Consider the following 25345-nt stretch of genomic DNA (forward strand, 5'->3'; position numbering starts at 1 on the left):
TTTATGAATCTCAGTGCAAAATGAAAATGTGGGATAAAAACTTTATTAACAATTCCAAGATGACAGAGCATTAAACCGAGCATATGCCCTTCTGGGTTCAGAGCCTCGTGTGGCTGCTTGGGTCTCTTGTCCATGAAGGGCTGACTCTAGATGCCAGAAACATAAATAAACTCGAGTACAGATAACAGAAAAATGTAGTAAAAATAATTTGAAAGTGATGGTTTTAGTATTTGTAACGTATCAGGTGGTGAACTAGGATCTAACAGGCCTGACTTCCCAAGCTGGTGTCTCCCCCCACCTCCCTGTCCCGGCAATCTTTATAGGCATTGCCCACATTTCATTCATTTATTTATTCATTCATTTATTCATTGATTTAGGCTAAGACAGGCATATGGTAAGTGTTCATTGACAGCTCTGAACAATAAACCCAGTTTCTGCTACAATTCCCTGTTCTCCCTATCACTGTCCCTCCCCCACCTTCCCCGCCCCTCCATCCCCCATTCCTTAAGCCTACGCTCCACTCTCTGGAGCCAGATTTTATTTGGCGGATAAGTGATTAAGACAGGCTCCAGGGGGCCGGGCGCGGTGGCTCACGCCTGTAATCCCAGCAATTTGGGAGGCCGAGGCGGGCGGATCACGAGGTCAAGGGATCAAGACCATCCTGGCCAAGATGGTGAAACCCCGTCTCTACTAACAGTACTAAAATTAGCTGGGCGTGGTGGCGCGCGCCTGTAATCCCAGCTACTCAGGAGGCTGAGGCAGGAGAATCGCTTGAACCCGAGAGGCAAAGATTGCAGTGAGCCGAGATCGCGCCACTGCACTCCAGCCTGGTGACAGAGTGAGACTCCGTCTCAAAAAAAAAAAAAAGACAGGCCCCAGGGGTGGTGACTTCATCTGGACCAAGTTCGTCCCGGCCCCTTGCATGTTCCATTAAGCCACACACAGCAAGTGTTTCAGCTCCTTCTTTCCCAGACTTCCCTACCTCCTACCTAACTCCAACCCTCAACTAGATGTTGTTATTTGACAGGGTCTCAGAATCCTCTGGCTTACACAGCTTCTTCTGGGTAACTCATGGCATTTCAGCTTTTCATATGATTCCTCTATGCCCTATTCCTTCCCCAAATCATGATGGTTGTATGATGGCCCTCATATGATCGCATGGTGGTAGGGCTGAAGACCTCAGATCCATGCTCTGCCCCAGAGCTGGTTTCAGCTTTGTAATATCTTGCCTGGTCTGGTGCCTGGGTTCTTTGTGAGACTGAGGAATAGTATGTGTGGTTGGTGACCTTCTAATGAGTTCTCTTGGCAGGGTCAGAGCCTGGGAACCCCTTGGCTCACCTACTCCCACCCAGGTTCTTGCTGGTGGTGTGACTCCCTCTGAGGCTTGGACAGTTCCATGCAGTTACTCCTCTGCTCCAGGGCCAGTTGCCCCTGTCCAGCACCGTTCCATGTGCTTTCATGGGTAACGAAGGAACTCTGGAACTTTTTGCACTATATTTAGGAGCCTAAGAGAGGCTTGAAGGTGTTGAAGAGGCTTGAAGTTCAGGCCTTCTCTGCTTCACTGCCATTTTCACTCTGGTTTCTCCAAAAAAAGATGCAAGGTAAAATTCCCTGTGCTCTCAACTTTCCCTTCACTCTGTCTAAACCCCAATCCCAGGATTTTAGCCTAGAGGGGGATAATTAGATACTCTCTTGACCACCCGACCTCTGCCACTTTTTGCCTCAGTCCGCCAGGCTGCAAGAGGTGGGTTTTCCCCACAACCTCCATTTCATGTGGTAGAAAATATCCTTATGTTATTGCTTGTGTTTTTGCTATCCCTGGTGGAGAATAAAGTTCTGTAATCTACTCCAACAGGGCAGGCTGATGGGAGAGAAAGGAATTTAGAAAATTATTTATTCTGGCCAAAGACTGGCTTTTGATACTTGCTACAACTCAAAAATATGATTCTGGAGGCCAAAAACAGAGCAGTGCCTCCTTCCATTTTTTTTTTTTTTTTTTGGCATTCCTGCACAAATATCTACTGAATTGAATTTTCTTGGCTACAGTACAGGGAATTGGAGATACCAAAAAAAATCCCATCAACCTGGATAGCGGTGCCTCTAGATGGATATAAGCCCCATGAGACTCCCAGAAGGAGGCCTGTGCCTCTCCCAATGCTCATCTGATGGCTCCTTCCATCTCAGACACAAGAGACAAGAAATGAAGGCCAATGAGGAGCTGCTTCAATCCTACACACAGCCCAAAGAAAACCATACATTTGTCTACAAACAGGGCAGTGCAAGGTAACTAACCTTTGACCGAAATTATAATAATTCAGTATGGCAATCTATATTTTTGATCCATTAAAATGTGGAAGTATATTATTACTTAATAATAAATGAATTTTAAGAACATGGAACCATGCGGATAAAAGTCTAGACGTTTGTGGAGCTGTATCCCAGGATAGCATTGCAGCCCACCAATGTGGGATTCCAGAGATTCACTGCTCTCTGATTTGCTCATGTGCTCAGCTAGTAAACATGGGTTGAACATTTACTGTGTCCCAGGCCCCTGTGCTGGGCACATGCTGGGGGCTTAATGCACTGGGGAGACAAGGGTCGCTTAAGTACTTTTAAGGTAGCTATCACAGAAAGTGATGCTGATATCCTTGCCAGACAAAGGAGCCAGTAATGAAATCTGTCCAGGCTAGGGGGGATGCAGGTGAGGAGAAAATGTGAAAAAAGTTTTGTAGCTGAGGAGATGCTTTTATCCATTCATTCACTTACTGAGTGAATATTTATTGAGAACTGATCATGTGCCATGTATCACCCTGAGCACTGGAGATGTGGCCTTGAACAAAATCAACATGGCCCTGCCTTCATGTGGCTTAGGGTGTAGTGGAGCTGTGTCTTAAAATGTCAGAAAGTGTCTTCCATGTGGACAAAGTAGGAAAGGGCATTCTACATGGTGGAAAAGTGCATGAACAGAGCATAAAATGGCCTGAGCTAACTGGACTGTGGGAGCTCTTTAGCATGGCTAGAGCTTCAAGTCTCAGAGAGAAGGATGGGTGCTAAGACCACCTATAGGGTGAAAGTCAGACCATGAGAGCTTGGTAGGCCCAGTTAAGAAATTCAGGCTTTACTTAAGGCCATGGGAATCCACTGAAAGGATTTAAGGTGGAAAATGACATAGTTAAGTAGTAGATTATTCTGAAAGCTTACTTGAAATATAATAAGGACAGCTAAATAGTTATTGTATCCTCACTAAGTGCCAAGTACAATTCTAAAGTGATTTATATGTACTCAGTTATTTCTTCCTCATAATAATCAAGGTAGATGTTACCATTATTCCATACCTGTATGAAAACTGAGACACAGATTATGCAACTTGTCCAAGGACATCAGAGAGTAAAAAATGGTGTCAGACAGTCTAACTCTAGGTCCTGAGACCTTAACATTTATGAGAATAAATTGGGATGGGGAAGGTAGTGGTAAGACTAGAACTAGGGAGATCAGTTCTGATGCTATTGCAATATTCAGATAAGATATGATGGTGGCCCGGACTGGGGTGTTGCAGTGGTGTGGCAGGCCAGGTCTCACTAACACAGGCCTCCATAACAACTGTTTCAGCATTGGCTGAATGTTTAAGTTAAATATTAGAAACTGATAGAGCCAGTGCCCTTATACAAAAGCTGGAATGTAACAAAAGTCCAGCAAGAGTTTTGCCTAGGCCTTTCCTGGGCTTTGAAGCATGACAAGATAATGAAGGAATTCTTATCAGGACCCGTTTAGGATTAAACAAGTTTTATTGGGAATCTGAAGAAACTCCCCAGACCTCCACAAACAAGTTTATTGGGGGTCTGAAGGAACTCCACAAACCTCCATGATTTAGCAGGAGACAAGATAAGGGTAATCACCGCAGCACCTGGGCCCATTTAGATTAAGTAAATTTACTGAGGCTCCAGAGGAAGGTCTTCAGGACTCAGCTCTTAGTTATAGATTAAAAGAAGTTAATCACATATGTCTTTAGATGAATGCACACTTACACGTAGACATATAGCTTAGAATGTATATAATCTCTGAAAAAACTTTGTAATTTTGAGTTTGGTGATATTCCCCAGGCTTTCTTCCTGTAACCAGTTACAGAAATAAAAACTCTCTTCCTCCCCAGTTCATCTGCATCTCATTATTGGGCTGCAAGAATAAGCAGCAGCCTGACCCTCGGTTTGGTCTGGGAACAAATTGGGTGAGGCAGCCAGGAGCCACTGGGATGGAGCTGTTTTCAATGGTCAGCGGCTTGTATTTTCTACAGCTTGGATTGAATTCTGATTTTTCTGGCTACAAGTCTCCAAGATAATGTTTTCAATTTTTTTCCTTTTTCCCCGTTTTTCCTAATTGGAACTCACTGAAACCTAAACCATACTTTATTAAAGCCCTGCAAACTGAAGACTAGACAACTTAAACTTCAGAAGAAAACAGCAGCAACCTATTTATATGTGTTGCTGTTACATATTGTTATGTTTCAGCAGGTGTTGCCTCTAAGCCCCTGAAACAGAGAGTACTACTGGGAACAGGTCAACCTCTTCCACTCCAACGCTGCATTCGGTGCCCCATAATGGTGACTCCCTCTCATCAGGATGTAGCCAGAAAGATCACTACACCCCATCTCACTAAAATTCTCATGATGACTAAATATACAAGCATGACAGAAATCATGCAGAAATTGACAGTGGAGATTGTGGCAGGTCAGGTCTCACTAACATAGGCTTCTGTAACAACTGTTTCAGCACTGACTGAATGGTTAAGTTACATATTAAAAACTGATAGAGCCAGTACTCTTATACAAAGGCTGGAATGTAACAAAAGCCCACCAAGAGTTTTATAGAAGGTACATAAGCTCTGAAAAATCTTTGTAATTTTGAGTTTGTCTGGTGATATTTCCTAGGCCTTCTCCCTGTAACCAGTTACAGAAATAAAAACTCTCTTCCTCCCCAGTTCATCTGCATCTCATTATTAGGTCACAAGAATAAGCAGCCTGACCCTCAGTTTGGTCCAGGAACAGTGGTACAGGCAAGCAAGAATGAATGGGGGAGATATTGGGGTGTGTTTTTGATGGGAGTTGGTGACTGGATGTAGGCATAGTAGGAAAGTCTAGGACAATCCCTATGTTATGTGAACCCCCCAAATTTGAGACAGCTCTTAGTTAATTTAGAAAGTTTATTTTGCCAAGGTTGAGGATGCGCACCCATGACACAGCCTCAGGAGGCACTGGTGACATGTGCCCAAGGTCGTCAGAGCACAGCTTGGTTTTATACATTTTAGTGAGACATGAGAGAGACATCAATCAACGTATCTAAAAATGAACATTGGTTCAGTCTGGAAAGGTGGGACAACTTGCCAGAGGGAGGGGGCTTCTAGGTCACAGGTAGGTGAGAAACAAATGGTTGCTCTTTTGAGTTTCTGATTAGCCTCTCCAAAGGGGGCAATTAGATATGCATTTATCTCACTGAGCAGAGGGACGACATTGAATAGAATGGGAGGCAGGTTTGCCCTAAACAGTTCACAGCTTGAATTTTCCCTTTAGCTTAGTGATTTGGGGGCCCAGCATATTTTCCTTTCATAGTTTCTCTTCACTGAGATAGAAAAGGCAAGAAGAATCTATCTTCCCCAATCCCACCCCCCATCTCCACCCCCTGCCCTATGTGTCTTTTGCTCTTGTCAAAGTGTTCCTCAAAAAAAATTTCTATCTGTTTCTCAAATATTTCTTTAACCACCAGCCTACAGGAATCTATTTTATGAACAATTAAAGCCTTGGTTTTTATGCCTCTCATTTGATATTTCATCCCTGTTTTCATTTGTCATTCATTCCACAATCAGAAATTCTAGGAGAATGGTTTCGAGATTCCTCAAAAAACTAAAAATAGAGCTACCATATGATCCAGCAATCCCACTGCAGGATATATACCACAAAGAAAGGAAATCAGTATATCAAAGAGATATCTGCACTCCCATGTTTGTTGCAGCACTGTTTGCAATAGCCAGAATTTGGAAGCAAACTAAGTGTCCATCAACAGATGAATGGATAAAGAAAATGTGGTGTAAATACACAATGGAGTACTATTCAGCCATAAAAAAGAATGAGATCCCGTCATTTGCAACAGTATGGATAGAACTGGAGGTCATTATGTTAAGTGAAATAAATCAGGCACAGAAAGACAAACATCACATGTTCTCACTTGTGGGATCCAACAATCAAAACAATGGAACTCATGGAGATAGAGAATAGAAGGATGATTACCAGTTGGGGATGTGAAGGAACAAAAAAATAGGAAGAACGAATAAGACCTAGTATTTAATAGCATAACAGGGTGATTGTAGTCAATAACAATTTAATTGTGCTTTAAAAAATAACAAAAGGGTATAATTGGATTATTTGTAACACAAATAATAAATCCAATTTATCCGATGTGATTATTATGCATTGCATGCCTTGTGTCAAAACATCTCATGTACCCCATAAATATATATACATACTATGTGGCCAGAGGCTCACGCCTGTAATCCCAGCACTTTGGGAGGCCGAGGCAGGTGGATCACGAGGTCAGGAGATTGAGACCATCCTGGCTAACATGGTGAAACCCCGTCTCTACTAAAAATACAAAAAATCAACTGGGTGTGGTGGCGGGTCCCTGTAGTCCCAGCTACTTGGGAGGCTGAGACAGGAGAATGGCGTGAACCTGGGAGGTGGAGCTTGTGGGGAGCCAAGATAGCGCCACTGCACTGCAGCCTGGGCAACAGAGCAAGACTCCATCTCAAAAAAAAAAAAATTAAAAAAAAAAATTAAAAAAAATCCTGTACAGCTTCCTTCTGTATCTCTTTGCATATTCAGCTTATCTTCCTAATTAGGCTTTAAAACACCATGATGGTTTAAACTTTTTTTTTTTAATTTCTTGAATTCTGCCTGGAGCCCGTCTTTGAGCTGGGCACACAATAAATGTTTTATAAACATTTATTTCCCTTGAACTAAGGAGACAACCAGGGGTCAGGGAGTTTTAAGAAACAGCAGGGTGAGAAATGTAGAGCAATGACCTACAAAGCAAGTGGACAATGAAGAAATGGAGATATCCCAGGTCAAGAATTTTTTCTATTAAGAGAATAAGTAGAAGCTAGAGGGTGGGAAGGTAGATAAATAGAAGATGAGTAAAGTAAAATGATGGTTATTCTCAAGACAGGGAGCCTGTTGGTTTTTCCTCACGGAGGTGGCACTAATAGGAAGGATAGAAGATTCTAAGAGAGGGGCAGTAAGAGAGAAAACACATGGCCGGGGAGGCTGAAGGGGATGAATGGGGCATTGAATAGAATGGATGAGCCAGAAGGGGCGAGGTACAGAAACTTCATAGATAGCCAGTCCTAGCCATTTTTTTAGACAGTCTTGTTGTGTCACCCAGGCAGGAGTACAGTGGTGCTATCACAGTTTATTGAAGCCTCAACCTCTTGGGCTCAAGTGATCCTCCCACCTCAGCCTCCTGAGTAGTCCTAGATATTTTTATGGATGCATCAAGGTTGGGAAGTGATCACTTCATTCTGTCCCTAATTAACACAGTAGTTTTGGTTTTGAAGGGGTTAAACTGGGAAGACAAGCACATAAGCATAAGAGAAAGAATGGGAGGAGGAAACAGGCAGATTGTATCTCTAATGCTGGATAACCCGAGTTTTTTTTAGAGAATCCTGAGGCATCTTCTGCCACGGCAGGGGCAGGGATTCGGAACAGCTGCTATGGTTATTGCTGGGGGCATTGACAAGCAAGCTGTTAAAAGACTTAGGAACCAGTAGAATTTACATAGTAAGTTCCACGCAAAAGGCCACTAGCACATGGTTCCATCATTTTCTCCAGTCAACATCCTGGAGGTAAGACAACGGAAAGTTTCAGTAAGGAAGCATAGAACCAGTTCCTACTCTCACTGTTCTGCACTGTCCCTCTGCCAATGCTGGGAAATACCAGGATACAAAACTGTATCAAAGGTAGGCCAACACACAATCTGGTGGAGAAGACAGATAGATATGGAAAGCAGTGTTATGGTAAAACGGATTCATGCTACAACTGCACAGACCCATATGGGTTATCTGGATCTAGTCCTATCTTACAGATAGGGAAATGAAGTCCAAAAGAAAAACCAAAAAACAAAAAAGACTACCCCTAACCTCCTTTTCTCCAGACTGAGAATTCCAAGGTCACTTTTCCTTTCTCCATGTGACCTGTGGGCTATACGACCTGTGCTGATGTTTCCAGTTCCTTTGAAGGACAGGGCAGTGAAATCTTAAATGTATCCAACAGTGTTACTCTGTTTCATCTCCTCTGAAGGCTCATACTTCTCCACCCAGTTTTTAAAATGTTTGGTGGAGATGTGAGAACCTCCAGAGGAGATGGAAAAGAGGCAAGCAGAGAGGTGTGAAGGAAACCAGGATCATCCAGTGTGAGATACAAAGAAAGAGGCTGAGACACTTGAAATGAAAGATGAGTGATGAGTTACAAAACAAAGTTTAAAATGTGTTTATTGGAATTCATATCATGGAAGTCAGTTGTAAACTTGGGAAGAGATGTTGAAATGATAGAAACAGAAATCAAAATAAAGTGGGTTGAGAAGAAATTAGGAGGGCAGTAAGGAGGTATGGAGAAGTGTCAACCACTTTGAAGAGTTTGACTGTGAAAGGAGAGTTGGAATGTTTCTGGATGGGGATCTCAGGGATTTGAGAGTGAAAGAAGGTTAAGGTTTCTCCTCCTCTCTCTATTTCCTACCCCAACCTCACCCCCAATTCCTAGTAAGTGAGGTTGGGATTCCTAGTGCAGTCACTGGCCTTGAAGATAGGAGGAAGAAAAGGTTGGGGCAGATGTAGAGTTTCACATTTTATAGTACTTTAAACCACAACACAGTATAACACAAAATGCAAATTGTATAAAATCCCATTAAATATTTCCAGTCATAGACAGTTTTGAATACTACTATTATTTAATTTTACAATGTCAATATCCAGTATCTGTTTTCCTTATTAAATATAAATGGGCCAACTCAAAATTATTAAATTTAAAAGTACATTGAGGGCCAGGTGGGGTGGCTCACACCTGTAATCCCAGCACTTTCGGAGGCCGAGGTGGGCAGATCACCTGAGGTCAGGAGTTTGAGACCAGCCTGGCCAACTTGGCGCAACCCTATCTCTACTAAAAATAAAAAAATTAGCCAGACATGGTGGTGGGTACCTGTAATCCCAGCTGTAATCCCAGCTACTTGGGAGGCTGAGGCAGGAGAATTGCTTGAACCCAGGAGGCATAGATTGCAGTGAACTGAGATCGTGCCACTGCATTCCAGCCTGGGTGACAGAGCAAGACTCCATCTCAAAAAAAAAAAAAAAAAAGAGTATATTGAGGTCAACTAAAGTCATTTAAACTTCACCTTCCCCATCTGATGAAAGAGTTTATTTGCTTAACATCAAATTAAATAAATTGCTATTTTGGATAATAAGTTAAACAATTAACTTACTCAGTAGTAAGTCAAATGCCTTAAGCAATTCTCATATTTGTCCAACTTGGGTGTATTTCAAAAATAATAATATTGTTTGAACATCACATAAGTAATGTAACTTATGGTGTAACTGACACATCAGCTTCTGCCAAGTTAGACTCTTATCTGGAATAATAATAATATCAAATAACACTGAACTCTTACTATGTGCCAGGAATCTTACATGTGCTATCTCTGTTGTCCCAAGTAGGCCTCACTATTTCCACTTTACAAATGAGCAAGTTGAAGCCTGAGAAACGAAATAACTTGACCTTGGTCATATGTGGCTCCCAAAGTCTGTCTTCTGTATCACACTGTGCCTCCAATGCATCCTAAGACCTCTCCCCTACCACTTTTTGACATTACGCAGACATATATAGTGAGTCATAAATTTGCCAAAATTTATGGCAACCAGCAGCTCTTGGGGCTGCTTTGCCTATTGAGTAGCCATTCTTTATTCCTTTACCTTCCCAATAAACTTGCTTTCACTTTAAAAGCAAACACCACCACCAACAAACTCGGAATGAACCAGCCACAACAGCCTACCATCGAGAAAACGGTATGGTGACCTTTTCCCTAGAGTGAAGCTGAAAGCTGGTAACTACTTATTTATGTGCTGATACAGAAAAACAACAACAACAAAACGTAGGAAAAAAATGTTTAAATGTATAGAAATAAGTAGGAAGACTAAGTAAAGGACTTTATTTTTTGTTAGAGACAATGCGACTTTGGGCAAACTGACTCTTAGACTTGTAATTTTTTAAAAACTCACTCCCAAGTACCAGGAAGTGGAAACTATAAGAGCTTACCTAATATGTCACTTTTATATATCTTTTATCTTTCAGTCCTCCAGACCACTCTGTGAAATACAGGGCAGTATAAGCCTCATTTCACAAATAAGGACAAATAAGCTAAAAAACCTTGGTCCCTGGATCAGTGGGCTCTTGGGAGCTGTTGCAAAGGGACTGGCATGTGTATTACTTCACATCTATGCCAGACCTTTTTTTTTTTCAGTCTGGTTTTTTCTTTTTTTGAATATCGATAGTTTTTTTATTATTATACTTTAAGTTCTAGTGTACATGTGCACAACGTGCAGGTTTGTTACATACGTATACATGTGCCACGTTGGTGTGCTGCACCCATTAACTCGTCATTTACCTTAGGTATTTCTCCTAATACTATCCCTCCCCACTCCCCTCACCCCACGACAGGCCCTGGTGTGCGATGTTCCCCACCCTGTGTCCAAGTGTTCTCATTGTTCAATTCCCACCTATAAGCGAGAACATACAGTGTTTGGTTTTCTGTCCTTGTGATAGTTTGCTGAGAATACTGGTTTCCAGCTTCATCCATGTCCCTACAAAGGACATGAACTCATCTTTTTTATGGCTGCTTAGTATTCAATGGTGTATATGTGCCACATTTTCTTAATCCAGTCTATCATTGTTGGACATTTGTGTTGGTTCCAAGTCTTTGCTATTGTGAATAGTGCCACAATAAGCATACATGTGCATGTGTCTTTATAGCAGTGTGATTTATAATCCTTTGGGTATATACCCAGTAACGGGATAGCTGGGTCAAATGGTATTTCTAGTTCTAGATCCTTGAGGAATCGCCACACTGTCTTCCACAATGATTGAACTAGTTTACAGTCCCACCAACAGTGTAAAAGTGTTCCTATTTCTCCACATCCTCTCCAGCACCTGTTGTTTCCTGACTTTTTAATGATCGCCATTCTAACTGGTGTGAGATGGTATCTCATTGTGGTTTTGATTTGCATTTCTCCGATGGCCAGTGATGATGAGCATCTTTTCATGTGTCTTTTGGCTGCATAAATGTCTTCTTTTGAGAAGTGTCTGTTCGTATCCTTTGTCCACTTTTTGATGGGGTTGTTTGATTTTTTCTTGTAAATTTATTTAAGTTCTTTGTAGATTCTGGATATTAGCCATTTGCCAGATGGGTAGATTGTAAAAATTTTTTCCCATTCTGTAGGTTGCCTGTTCAGTCTGATGGTAGTTTCTTTTGCTGTGCAGAAACTCTTTAGTTTAATTAGATCACATTTGTCAATTTTGGCTTTTGTTGCCATTGCTTTTCGTGTTTTAGTCATAAAGTCCTTGCCCATACCTATGTCCTGAATGTATTGCCTAGGTTTTCTTCTAGGGTTTTTATGGTTTTAGGTCTAACATTTAAGTCTTTAATCCATCTTGAATTAATTTTTGTATAAAGTGTAAGGAAGAGATCCAGTTTCAGCTTTCTACATATGGCTAGCCAGTTTTCCCAGCACGATTTATTAAATAGGGAATCCTTTCCCCATTTCTTGTTTTTGTCAGGTTTGTCAAAGATCAGATGGATGTAGATGTGTGGTATTATTTCTGAGGGCTCTGTTCTGTTCCATTGGTCTATATCTCTGTTTTGGTACCAGTACCATGCTGTTTTGGTTACTGTAGCCTTGTAGTATGGCTTGAAGTCAGATAGCATGATGCCTCCAGCTTTGTTCTTTTGGCTTAGGGTTGTCTTGGCAATGCGGGCTGTTTTTTGGTTCTCTATGAACTTTAAAGTAGTATTTTCTAATTCTGTGAAGAAAGTCATTGGTAGCTTGATGGGGATGACATTGAATCTATAAATTACCATGGGCAGTACAGCCATTTTCATGATATTGATTCTTCCTACCCGTGAGCATGGAATGTTATTCCATTTGTTTGTATCCTCTTTTATTTCATTGAAGAGTGGTTTGTAGTTCTCCTTGAAGAGGTCCTTCACGTCCCTTGTAAGTTGGATTCCTAGGTATTTCATTCTCTTTGAAGCAATTGTGAATGGGAGATCACTGATGATTTGGCTCTCTGTCTGTTATTGGTGTATAAGAATGCTTGTGATTTTTGCACATTGATTTTGTATCCTGAGACTTTGCTGAAGTTGCCTATCAGCTTAAGGAGATTTTGGGCTGAGACGATGGGTTTTTCTAGATATACAATCATGTCATCTGCAAACAGGGACAATTTGACTTTCTCTTTTCCTAATTGAATGCCCTTTATTTCCTTCTCCTGCCTGATTGCCCTGGCCAGAACTTCCAACACTATGTTGAATAGGAGTGGTGAGAGAGGGCATCCCTGTCTTGTGCCAGTTTTCAAAGGGAGTGCTTCCAGTTTTTGCCCATTCAGTATGATATTGGCTGTGGGTTTGTCATAGATAGCTCTTATTATTTTGAGATATGTCTCATCCATACCTAATTTATTGAGAGTTTTTAGCATGAAGGTTGTTGAATTTTGTCAAAGGCCTTTTCTGCATTTATTGAGATAATTATGTGGTTTTTGTTGGTTCTGTTTATATGCTGGATTACATTTATTGATTTGCGTATGTTGAACCAGCCTTGCATACCAGGGTTGAAGCCCACTTGATCACGGTGGATAAGCTTTTTGATGTGCTGCTGGATTCGGTTTGCTAGTATTTTATTGAGGATTTTTGCATCGATGTTCATCAGGGATATTGGTCTAAAATTCTCTTTTTTTGTTGTGTCTCTGCCAGGCTTTGGTATCAGGATGATGCTGGCCTCATAAAATGAGTTAGGGAGGATTCCCTCTTTCTCTATTGATTGGAAGAGTTTCAGAAGGAATGGTACCAGCTCCTCCTTGTACCTCTGCTAGAATTTGGCTGTGAATCCATCTGGTGCTGGACTTTTTTTGTTTGGTAAGTTATTAATTATTGCCTCAATTTCAGAGCCTGTTATTGGTCTATTCAGACATTCAACTTCTTCCTGGTTTATTCTTGGGAAGGTGTATGTGTCGAGGAATTTATCCATTGCTTCTAGATCTTCTAGTTTATTTGCATAGAAGTGTTTATAGTATTCCCTGATGGTAGTTTGTCTTTCTGTGGGATAGGTGGTGATATCCCCTTTATCACTTTTTATTGCATCTATTTGATTCTTCTCTCTTTTCTTCTTTATTAGTCTTGCTAGTGGTCTATCAATTTTGTTGATCTTTTCAAAAAACCAGCTCTGGGATTCATTGATTTTTTGAAGGGTTTTTTGTGTCTCTATTTCCTTCAGTTCTGCTCTGATCTTAGTTATTTCTTGCCTTCTGCTAGCTTTTGAATGTGTTTGTTCTTGCTTCTCTAGTTCTTTTAATTGTGATGTTAGGGTGTCAATTTTAGATCTTTCCTGCTTTCTTTTGTGAGCATTTATTGCTATAAATTTCCCTCTACACACTGCTTTGAATGTGTCCCATAAATTCTGGTATGTTGTGTCTTTGTTCTCGTTGGTTTCAAAGAACATCTTTATTTCTGCCTTCATTTCTTTATGTACCAGGTAGTCATTCAGGAGCAGGTTGTTCAGTTTCCATGTAGTTGAGCGGTTTTGAGTGAGTTTCTTAATCCTGAGTTCTAGTTTGATTGCACTGTGGTCTGAGAGACAGTTTGTTATAATTTCTGTTCTTTTTGAGGAGTGCTTTACTTCCAACTATGTGGTCAATTTTGGAATAGGTGTGGTGTGGTGCTGAAAAGAATGTATATTCTGTTGATTTGGGGTGGAGAGTTCTGTAGATGTCTATTAGGTCCACTTGGTGCAGAGCTGAGTTCAATTCCTGGATATCCTTGTTAACTTTCTGTCTCGTTGATCTGTCTAATGTTCACAGTGGGGTGTTAAAGTCTCCCATTATTATTGTGTGGGAGTCTAAGTCTCTTTGTAGGTCTCTAAGGACTTGCTTTATGAATCTGGGTGCTCCTGTATTGAGTGCATATATATTTAGGATAGTTAGCTCTTCTTGTTGTATTGATCCCTTTACCATTATGTAATGGCCTTCTTTGTCTCTTTTGATTTTTGTTGGTTTAAAGTCTGTTTTATCAGAGACTAGGATTGCAACCCCTGCCTTTTTGTTTCCATTTGTTTGGTAGATCTTCCTCCATCCCTTTATTTTGAGCCTATGTGTGTCTCTGCACATGAGATGGGTTTCCTGAATACAGCACACTGATGGGTCTTGACTCTTTATCCAATTTGCCAGTCTGTGTCTTTTAATTGGAGCATTTAGCCCATTTACATTTAAGGTTAATATTGTTATGTGTGAATTTGATCCTGTCATTATGATGTTAGCTGTTTATTTTGCTCATTAGTTGATGCAGTTTTTTCCTGCCCTTGATGGTCTTTACAATGTGGCATGTTTTTGCAGTGGCTGGTACTGGTTGTTCCTTTCCATGTTTAGTGCTTCCTTCAGGAGCTCTTGTAAGGCAGGCCTGGTGGTGACAAAATCTCTCAGCATTTGCTTGTCTGTAAAGTATTTTATTTCTCCTTCACTTATGAAGCTTAGTTTGGCTGGATATGAAATTCTGGGTTGAAAATTCTTTTCTTTAAGAATGTTGAATATTGGCCCCCACTCTCTTCTGGCTTGTAGAGTTTGTGCCGAGAGATCAGCTGTTAGTCTGATGGGCTTCCCTTTGTGGGTAACCCGACCTTTCTCTCTGGCTGCCCTTAACCTTTTTTCCTTCATTTCAACTTTGGTGAATCTGACAATTATGTGTCTTGGAGTTGCTCTTCTCGAGGAGTATCTTTGTGACATTCTCTGTATTTCCTGAATCTGAATGTTGGCCTGCCTTGCTAGATTGGGGAAGTTCTCCTGGATAATATCCTGAAGAGTGTTTTCCAACTTGGTTCCCTTCTCCCCATCACTTTCAGGTACACCAATCATACATAGATTCAGTCTTTTCACATAGTCCCATATTTCTTGGAGGCTTTGTTCATTTCTTTTTATTCTTTTTTCTCTAAACTTCTCTTCTCACTTCATTTCATTCATTTGATGTTCCATCACTGATACCCTTTCTTCCAGTTGATTGAATTGGCTACTGAGGCTTGTGCATTCATCACGTAGTTCTCGTGCCATTGTTTTCAGCTCCGTCAGGTCCTTTAAGGACTTCCCTGCATTGGGTTATTCTAGTTAGCCATTCGTCTAATTTTTTTTCAAGGTTTTTAACTTCTTTGCCATGGGTTTGAACTTCCTCCTTTAGCTTGGAGTAGTTTGATCATCTGAAGCCTTCTTCTCTCAACTCGTCAAAGTCATTCTCCGTCCAGCTTTGTTCCATTGCTGGTGAGGAGCTGTGTTCCTTTGGAGGAGGAGAGGCACTCTGATTTTTAGAGTTTCCAGTTTTTCTGCTTTGTTTTTTCCCCATCTTTGTGGTTTTATCTACCTTTGGTCTTTGATGATGGTGACGTACAGATGGGGTTTTGATGTGGATGTCCTTTCTGTTTGTTAGTTTTCCTTCTAACAGTCAGGACCCTCAGCTGCAGGTCTGTTGGTGTTTGCTGGAGGTCCACTCCAGAACCTGTTTGCCTGGGTATCAGCAGCGGTGGCTGCAGAACAGCGGATGTTGGTGAACAGCAAATGTTGCTGCCGGATCGTTCCTCTGGAAATTTTGTCTCAGAGGAGTACCTGGCCGTGTGAGGTGTCAGTCTGCCCCTACTGGAGGGTGCCTTCCAGTTAGGCTACTCAGGGTTTAGGGACCCACCTGAGGAGGCAGTCTGTCTGTTCTCAGATCTCCAGCTGCGTGCTGGGAGAACTACTACTCTCTTCAAAGCTGTCAGACAGGGACATTTAAGTCTGCAGAGGTTTCTGCTGCCTTTTGTTTGGCTATGCCCTGCCCCAGTGGTGGAGTCTACAGAGGCAGGCAGGCCTCCTTGAGCTGTGGTGGGCTCCACCCAGTTCGAGCTTCCCGGCCGCTTTGTTTACCTACTCAAGCCTGGGCAGTTTTGGGTGCCCTCCCCCAGCCTCGCTGCCGCCTTGCAGTTTGATCTGACTGCTGTGCTAGCAATGAGCGAGGCTCCGTGAGCATAGGACCCTCCAAGCCAGGAGCAGGATATAATCTCCTGGTGTGCCGTTTGCTAAGACCATTGGAAAAGCACAGTATTAGAGTGTGTGTGACCCAATTTTCCAGGTGCCATCTGTCACCCCTTTCTTTGACTATGAAAGGGAATTCCCTGACCCCTTGCACTTCCTGGGTGAGGCGATGACTCACCCTGCTTTGGCTCATGCTCAGTGTGTTGCATCCACTGTCCTGCACCCACTATCTGACACTCCCCAGTGAGATGAACCCGGTACCTCAGTTGAAAATGCAGAAATCACCCATCTTCTGCATCGCTCACACTGGGAGCTGTAGACTGGAGCTGTTCCTATTCGGCCATCTTGGCTCCACCTCTCTTAGATAACTTCTGAATCAGACAAAGTTATTCTTTTTCTCACTAATAACATAATGCTTTCTGGGACATTTTGTATACAGAATTATGTGTCTACTAGAATTCTTATGCTTGGTAACCTAAAACTTTAGTGAAATCCCAAAAAGCAAGAAATCCTGAACTATCAGATGTGGGCACTTATAGATAAGAACAATTCCACAGTTTTTAGAACCATATTTCCTTATATCACAAACCTTTCTTCATTGGAAATGACCCAGATATTAAATGAGTATCAAAAATAATTTTAAGATTTTAATTTACACAAAAAGTTTATGTAAAACATTTACCCCATTCACTGGACTCGATTCTTTCACTTTTAACAGTTTATCTAGATTACTTCTGTAAACTGAGACATTAGACACTATCATTTTAAAGTTAGTGATTCCCTTGTTAACCATGTTTCTAATAGCCAGTGAACATCAGGTGCTCACCTAAACCTAAGTACATGTCTCAAAGTTAAATACATAGGTATTTTTGCCAATAACTCAGGAGATTTAGCTAACATTAAATTACTCTCATTTGTCAAAAAAGGCACACAAGTCAAATCATTTTGTTTTGACTGGGCTTATAGTTTTATAACTTTCTATGGCAAACACTGACATCTCAAAATGTCTAGCAAAGACAAATATAAAATTCAGACAAAATGTATGCTGACAATTCTGAAGGCATTTCTGGTTTTGTTCCACCGATAATTTTAAAGCCAACTTTTTTAGTAAAGTTATAGTTAAGTTACCTGAACTTGAAAATTGCTTACACTTAATCATTTAATATATGACCACTCTTTTACTTATAAGCCAATTTGCTAGTCACAACATATAACAATAAGTGTACATACAAATAAACACATCTAGACTTGTATACACACATATAAATGAAGATCCAATAGCTTGGAATGCTAGCCATGAGATAGCAATAAAGCTCACCGGCTTTACTTTGCCCCCAATAGATAATCCAATAAAGACTGTGATCCAAAATTTTGGGTAAAGCAGTCTCCATGGCAGTTTGATTTTTAAAGGCCAAACCCCCAGACTCCAAAGAGCACTGGGGCCAAACATCACCAAAGGAGAGCATCACACATTAACCAAGCCCCCTGCTTGGGACAGCAGCACATAAGTCTGGATACATGCAACACCATCCCACTTTCCCATTCAGTGGTAAACTCTAGATTCCAAGCAATATTGAGGCCAAACAGTATTGCAACTCCAAGAGAAAATTCTAAGGACTGCTTAGTACTAGACCTCAGAACCTCTTCTGAGTGCATCCCCTTTGGAGAGGTTGAGGTCCAGAGGATTCCTCAGGGCATCCCCCTTTGAGGTCCAATCTTAGAGTGTCAGATGTCTCTGACCTTAGGTGGACACTGGTGCCAATTACATGTTTTCCCTCCAGAGGTGATGGCCTACCATGAGCTTTCCTTTTGTCCCTGGATGAAGGCCTCAACTTCTAGCCACCTTATAATTTGTGGCTTCCCATTCCACTAGTGATATAGGAACTGGAGGCTGGGTGGGTTTCTTTTGTCCTTAGCCAGTCAAGTAGGGTAAGGGAAGAATTTAGCGTAAGAAAACAAAGTTTAAATAATCTGAAACATGTGCACATTTGCGCTGAGCTGCACCACACTGGAAAAGATAGAAAAGAGTCCTTCCTCCTTCCAGCCAGGGCAATTATCTGCATTTACTCCTTGGCTTTCAGGCAACACAAAAGAGTGGCTGCAGCCAGGTGGCCTCAATTTCCAAGGAGCTACTAGAAACAGCAGCTGAAAGACAGAAAAAGAAATAAATAAATTAAAAAAAAAAAAAGGCAAAAAGACTCAGGTCCTTTAAGCTAACAGGCAGTTGCAGCTAGGCACCTCCACATGGAAACCTCTTAATTTCACTGGCCATGGCCAGACATCTGCAGTTGCCTCTGGGTTTAGGTGCTGCCCACCAAGGGTCCTGAGTTGGAAAGGAAAAGAGAGAGAGAGGGAGAGATTCCTTTGTATGAAGCAGAAAGGAAAAGGTGAAAAATAAATCCCAAACTTTGGGCTTACCTCACTAGAATATGTTACTAGTGGAGGGTGTCTAGGTTCTTGGTGTCTTGAACAAAGAATTGGACAAAACACACAAAGCAAGGAAAGAATGAAGCAACAAAAGCAAAGATCTATTGAAAATGAAAGTACGCTCCACAAGATGGGAGCGGCCCCGAGCATAGGGGCTCAAGAGCCCCGTTACAGAATTTTCTGGGGTTTAAATACCCTTTACAGGTTTCCATTGGTTACTTGGTATACACCCTATGTAAATGAAGAGGATAAAGTTACAAAGACATTTACTAGATGTACACCCTATGTAAATGGAGAAGATATTTCCTAGCATAGCTGAAGTGTTTCCATTTGATTTAGTTCTAGGAAGCCAGCATGAATTAGCCTTATGTTCTCTGTCTCCAGACCCCATTTTCCTGGCTCAAGTTGAGACTGTTAGCTACCTGTTGTGAAGGCATGATTGTATTTTGTAATGTGAGAAGGACCTGAGATTTTTTGGCGGGGACGGTGGGGAGGGAAGGGTAGAATGATATCGTTTGGATATTTATCTCTGCTCAAATCTCATGTTGAAATATCCTAGTGTTGGAGGTGGGGCCTGGCGGGAGGTGTTTGGGTTATGGGGGCAGATCCTTCACGGCTTGGTGCTGTGCTCACAATAGTGAGTAAGTTCTTGTGAGATCTGGTTGTTGTAAAGTGTGGCACCTCCCCACCCTACTCTCTCTCTTGCTCCTGGCTTTGCCCTATGATGTGCCTGCTCCCACTTTGCCTTATGACATGAGTAAAAACCCCCTTAGGTCTTTCCAGAAGCTGAGCAGTTGCCGGCATCATGCTTGTACAGCCTGCAGAATCATGAGCCAATTAAATATTTTTTAAAAATAAATTACTCTTAGCCTCAGGTATTTATGGTAATTCAAGAATGGCCTAATCCAACAATTAAGAGGAGATGGAAATTGCAGGGACCTGTGGTTTCTGACACCGGTAGCTCCTCTGAGCCATACAGTTCACCCAATATGGGGACAATTTCTGGCTCAAGTTAAGTGCCGGGAGATAGCAGGAGCCTGGATCACTTTCCAGGTCCACAGAAACAGTTCCAAATTTCTAACTTCTGCTGATTGATTCAGAATGATCTCCCTGTGATCAATTGCCCTTTACTCCAATCCAATGATGAGAACTAAATGAAAGTTTTCATTGATCTGTGTTTCTCTTGGTGACAGAGAAACCAACAGACCAGGAGCTAAAACAATTTCAGAAATGGGTAGATTTCTGAATCTACCCAAAGAGAGATTTCTGTGATCCTGTTCTCACTTGCTGTGGGGGGCGCAAAGTTCACTTCCTATTATATGACCCTGACAAGATGGAGGTGATTCTAGGGAGATCAAGTGAGAGAGAAACCACACTCCAGCTGTAGCAGCTCTTCCCTCTTGTGTACATGCCTCTGGATCTGTCTTGCCAAACAAATGTCCACTGCATAATAATATTCACATATTTATAACTACTTTTTAATTTGACAAAATTGTTTAGATGCAGTGGGATCTCTATAGCATAGTCCAATAGTCCACATATCACAATATTGGCAGAAACACCAAAATGAGGACAATGAACTGTGTTTGAGGAAAACTCCCTTTTTAGCATATAACACATAGCATTTGAAGGATCCTGTTGTGTAAAACATAAAACACATTTGAATGAGCTATTCAGCTGGACACGTACACTCCAAAATGGATGCTTTAGAAATTCTCAAAGGCTGAAGGAATGGTCCTTTGAAGTACAAATGCAAAAAAGGATGTAAACAGTAGAAACAAGGTTTTTCTAAATAAGTAATTCTGTAAATTCCCTAATGATGACCCCAATTTCACAGGACAGGCTTCAAGCAAATTGTTCTTACAGACAGTAATTTTTAGGCATTGGTTTATCCCAGGATGAGAACTTCCTCCTAAGCATTGGCTGCCAATCATGTCACTGCCACTAGAGGACAGGAGAGCATCCCTAAGCTCAATTTCTAGCTCAGAACTAAGAATTATTCTCACTGTATTCCATTCGATTTTATTCATTTTTCAAAACCTAAGCAACTTCATTCAAATATAAAAGTGTTTATTAAGCCTACCTCTGTGGGTCAAGTCCTGTGCAGTGTGATGGGAAAAGAGAGATAACAAGCACTGACCCTGCCTTGAAGAGTTCATAGTCAAGGACAAAAATGTGTTGTACAGAAATACATCCTATGCTCCAGACACATCGCTCCCTTATCCATTCTTTCACTCACTCAGTCACTAAATGAATGGCTCATTGAGTGTCCCTGTTCCTGGCACTGTCCTAGGCACTCAATTATAACTGTCAGTGGATAAATCACGAACGCTGCCTGGATGCTTAGAGAGGGAGAGGCACAGCCAATAGAGGGCGAGAGGAAGCTGGGCCCTGGCCTTAGCCTTGAAGATGCGGAAGGCAGAGGTGGAGGGAGGATGTTCTCAGCCATCTCCACATGAAAAGGGTTAGGACATGGGTTGGACAGGTAAGAAGTGGGTGAGGCAACAGGCCGTGGAGGGTTTGGCTGCCAGATGAGGTATTGGGATGCTGTCCCCCCTGTGATGAAGAGCGTGGGAGGGTTTGAGCTGGACTGTGGCTTCAGTGTGGAGGAAGGAGAAGCAGGGATCCAGAAAGTCCAGGCGAGAAGACTGAGGGATGACAAAGAAGAAAAATTTCTGAAGTAGAATTAGAAAGCTACAGGTGCTATTGGACCGAGGCGTAAGGGCAAGGCAGGAGCTTAGACCTTGGAGTGGGAGGCAGGTGGGGCAACAGCTGAGGACCACCCACCCACTGCCCCTCTAGGAAGCCTCCCCAAAGCCCTTCTGACTCCACTGCCCATACCCGCCTTGGCCCAGCTCTGAGGATCTGGGTGCCTGTCGGTCTCCCTATAAAGGGAACGCCTGATTATGGCCCATCCTCACCCTACAGTGACCTGAACTGGCCTCCACACTAGGGAACCAGAAATGTTTGTGGAAGAGTGAACAAACCATTGATTAACTCTTTATCCATCCATGTGATTAGACTCTGTGCCTTAGAGCCCAGGCCCTGTCCTGACAGAGTGGTTCAGGCCTGCTGAGAGCAGAGGTAGGAATTAAGAGCAAGACTGGTAGGTTCTGTCCAAGGTCAGGGGAAAGTGTGAACCAAGTCTTGGATAAATGAAGGTGGACCCTGAATACTCAGCTTCAGACTGGAGCTTACAGGCCAGAGCCTGTCCAGTACAAAATGGGGCCTGAAACCACATCTCAATTCATTGTCTCTGCCTGGCTCAGGAACTGCATCGGGAAACAATTTGCCATGAACGAGCTTAAGGTGGCCCTGACCCTACTCAACTTTAAGCTGTTTTCTGATCCTGCCAGTATCCCTATCCTCTTACCACAAATGGTGTTGAAATTCAACAATGGGATACACCTGCATGTTAAGAGGCTCCCTAATACTTGTGAGGACAAGAACCAGATCTGAAGTCCTCTACATGCCATCCTTTCTTTCTGTTCCCTGGTTGTTTGCCTATATCCTTCTTTCTATCCACCCACCTGCCTTCTTCCCACCTGTATGTTGTCCTGCCTTCTGTCCCCCAGTCTGTCTGCCATTCTCTCCCTCACCTTTCTCCAGGCTCCCTACCTGCTTCTCTACCTGTCTCCTACCCAACTGCATCCCTGAATCCCCACCCAACTCCCAATTTCTGCCTGCCCTCCAGCTTGTCTGCCCCTATATCTGTCTTCTTTCTTCTGCCTGCTTGTCTGTATCCGTAGAGGTTTCTTACTGCCACTATAATAAACTACCACAATCTCAGTGATTTAAAATAATATCTTTTTATTCTCTTATAGTTCTGGAGGTCAAAGTTGGAAATGGGTTTCTATGAGTGAAAACAAGTTGTGGGCTGGGCCAAACCCCCCAGAAGGCATAGAGGAGAGTCCATCCTATAGGCCTTTCACCTCTAGAGCTGCCTTTCTTGCATTACTGGCCGCTTGTATTTATCTGTTTTCACACTGCTAAAAAGATACTACCTGACACCGAGTTGTTTATAACAAAAGAAGGTTTCATTGACTCACAGTTCTGCATGACTAGGGAGGCCTCAGGAAACATAAAATCATGGTGGAAGGCAAAGGAGAAGCAAAGCACACCTTACATGGTAGTAGGTGAGGGACAGAGCATGAAAGGGAATTGCCAAACACCTCTAAAATCATCAGATCTTGTGAGAACTCCCCTCATTATCATGAGAACAGCATGGAGGAAACCACCTTCATGATCCGATCACCTCCCACCAGGTCCCTCCTTGACACATGGGGATTACAATTCAAGATGAGATTTGAGTAGGGGTACAGAGCCAAACCACATCATTCCACCCCGGCCCCTCTCAAATCTCATGTCCTTCTCACATTTCAAAACCAATCATGCCTTCCCAATCATCCCACAAAGTCTTAACTCATTCTAGCATTAACCCAAAAGTCCAGCTCCAAATTCTCATCTGAGACAAGGCAAGTCCCTTGTCACCAAAGAGATAGGGATGGTGGACAAGGAGGGGGTAAAACTGGATATCCATATGTGATTGAAGATGGACCCTTTCCTATACCATGTACAAAGTTAAAAAAAAAAAGAAAAAGAGTTAAAAGACAGCCCACAAATTGCAGAATGTATTCATAGTATTCAGCTCTAAATGCCTACATCAAAAATATAAAAAGATCTCAAATTAACAACCTAATGCCACACCTAAGGAACTATAAAAACAATAACAAACCCAAAGCAACTAGAAGAAAAGAAATAACAAAGATCAGAGCAGAACTAAATAAAATCAAGACCAAAAAATCATACAAAGGACCGATGTGAAAAGTTGGTTATTTGAAACCATAAACAAAGTTGATAGACCACTAGGTAGATGAACAAAGAAAAAAAGAGAGGAGATTGAAATAAGAACAATCAGAAATAACAAAGGTAACATTACAACTGATAACACAGAAATAAAAAAGATCCTCAGCGACTACTATAAACATCTCAATACACACAAACTAGAAAGCCTAGTGGAAGTGGGAAAACTCCTGGAAACACAAAATCCCAAGATTGAACCAGGAAGACATTGAAATTTTGAACATGTCAATTATAAGTTACAAAATTGAATCAGTAATAAAAAGTCTACCTATCAAGAAAAGTCTGGGACCAGATGGGTTACAGCCAAATACTACCAGGTGAACAGAGAAGAGCTGGTATTGAATTTACTGAAACAATCCCCAAAATTCATATGGAGCTGAAAAAAGAAGCCAAATAGCTAAAGTGTTCTCAGCACCAAAAACAAACAAACAAACAAACAAAAAAAACAAAACACACACACACACACACAAAGAAAGCAAGCCCAAGGCATCAAATTACCTAATTTAAAATTCTACTACAAGGCTATAGTAACCAAATCAACATGGTACTTGTACAAAAATAGACACATAGATCAATGGGACAGAATAGAGAGCCTAGAAATAAAGCCACATACCTATACAAACCAGATATTCAAGAAAGGCACCAAAAATAAATAAGGGGGAAAGAATACCCAATTCAATAAATGATACTGGGAAAACTGGCTAGCTATATGCAAAATAAAACTGGACTCCTACTTCTCACCATATACAAAAATTCACTCAAGATGGATTAAAGATTTAAATATGAGACATGAAAGTATAAAAATCCTAGAAGAAAACTTAGGAAATACTCTTCTGGCCAATACAAAGAATTTATGACTAAGATCTCATAAGCAAATGCAACCAAAACAGAAATAAACAAACTGGACTTAATAAAACTAAAGATCTTCTCCACAGCAAAAGAAAAAATCAACAGAGTAAACAGACAACCTACAGGAGGGGAGAAAATATTTGCAAACTATGCATGTGAAAAAGGACTAATTTTTAGAATCTATAGGAAACTTAAAAAGCTCAAAAAGAAAAAACTAATAACTCTATTTACAAATGGGCAAATCAGGAATTTGAGACCAGCCTAGGCAACACAGGGAGACCCTGTCTCTACAAAAAGTAAAAAATTAAGCAGGTGTGATGGTGCACGCCTGTAGTTCCAGCTACTTGGGAAGCTAGAGCAGGAGGATCACTCAAGTCCAGGATGTTGAGGCTGCAGTGAGCTATGATCACACCACTGCACTCCAGTCTGGGTGACCTGGATGACAGAACAAGACTAGGTTTCTAAAAAACAAACAAACAGAAAAACCTACAAAAAACAAACAAAAAAACCTAATAAACCACCAATCTTCACTTTATGCATAATACTAAATCAAAACTGTATTAGCTCCTTATTTTTAATAAAAAACACCTCCTTTCAAAAATAAAAAAATGATAAATGGACAAAGAACATGAACAGACCCTTCTCAAAAGGACATAAAAGTGGCCAACAAAAATATGAAAAAATGCTCAACATCAATAATCACCAGAGGAATGCAAATTAAAACCACAGAGATACTATCTCAAGCTGGTCAGAATGGCCATATCACAGAGTCTAAAAATATCAAATGTTGGCAAAGATACGTAGAAAAGGGAACACTTATCCACTGTTAGAGGTAATGTAAATTAGTCCAACCCTATG

The 25345-nt window shown here is 41.5% G+C and overlaps 1 protein-coding gene across 1 annotated transcript in view; it reads left to right on the forward strand.

The window, feature by feature from the left end:
* CYP4A11 (cytochrome P450 family 4 subfamily A member 11) overlaps positions 1 to 25345 on the forward strand; it is a 94388-nt gene that overhangs the window by 822 nt on the left and 68221 nt on the right. The window lies entirely within an intron of this gene.

The sequence above is a fragment of the Pan paniscus genome, chromosome 1, assembly GCF_029289425.2.
Source record: "Pan paniscus chromosome 1, NHGRI_mPanPan1-v2.0_pri, whole genome shotgun sequence".
NCBI classification, from domain to species: Eukaryota; Metazoa; Chordata; class Mammalia; order Primates; family Hominidae; genus Pan; species Pan paniscus.